A 1,074-nucleotide genomic window follows, 5' to 3' on the forward strand; every position below is an offset into this window, starting at 1 on the left:
GAACCCATTCATTCTGCAGTTATGGAGGGGGGCCTCCCCTGAGCAAAAGATGATGTGATGAGTATGTGGCCAAACTTGATGAGTATGTGGCCAAACTGCAAGGTAAGCCTTGAGTACTCGCTATCTCCTTGTTCATGCCCCTTTCTTCAATACCTGCAATAGGTCCTTGGCCTCCAGCAGTTGAGAGATCTCCGTGGAAGGCCCTCTCTTCTCAGCATTGACCAGCTCCCACGTTTCCTCCACCCAAATCCATTAGTTCTGTGCCTCTATTCCTGCTCTCTGTACTGTAAAACTGATAAGGTGATATACAAGCTCGGATGTTAGTGCTCAATAATGTCTTAATACCTAAAGCTGTCATTTCTAAAATGGTTCACTTAAGAGGAAAGAAAAGATCAAACCCAACCCTTAACATCCTAGGAGAACAGCCTAAAAGGGAATGAGGTAAATCCAAAGTTTAAGGTTTTGTTTTATTTTTCCATCTTAAATATGTGAATGCTACTTTCTAGTCTATAATATCATTGGGTCTATTTTCATATTTTTAAGGAAGTTTAATATGTCAAATTATTTACACCTAGAACAAAATAGGTTGTCTCCGTTTTCATTTTTCTCCAGGCATAAACAGAATATTTGATCCAGTACAATTATGACCTGTGGAGCCAGTAGGTTTATATTTTATTTTATTTTATTTTATTTTATTTTATTTTATTTTATTTTGATTAATTAGAAGTTAAACAAACACCTGTTCATAAGGTGACAAAATTCATTTTTCAAAGACTAACTGTGGGGTTTGTAAAGGCCAATCTAGAGTCTAACGTCTGAAAAGAGTGTACTAGCCCTTGGGACTAATAAAAGTATTATACATTCTCCCAAAAAAGAACATCCACTTCATTTTGATGTAACCCATTTTCTAATAGCCAGTAGTTTCTTGATAACACAAAAGTAATAAATATCAGCTTTTGCAATCATGTACTCTTTGTGTTGTCAAAAAAAATGAGATTGGCTAACACAGAAAAGGTGGATTTGGTGGATTTCCTTGTGCATTCTGTGACCAAAACATTAAAGGGAACAGAAATT

Source organism: Mandrillus leucophaeus, unplaced genomic scaffold (assembly GCF_000951045.1).
Source record: "Mandrillus leucophaeus isolate KB7577 unplaced genomic scaffold, Mleu.le_1.0 Scaffold1624, whole genome shotgun sequence".
Lineage (NCBI taxonomy): Eukaryota > Metazoa > Chordata > Mammalia > Primates > Cercopithecidae > Mandrillus > Mandrillus leucophaeus.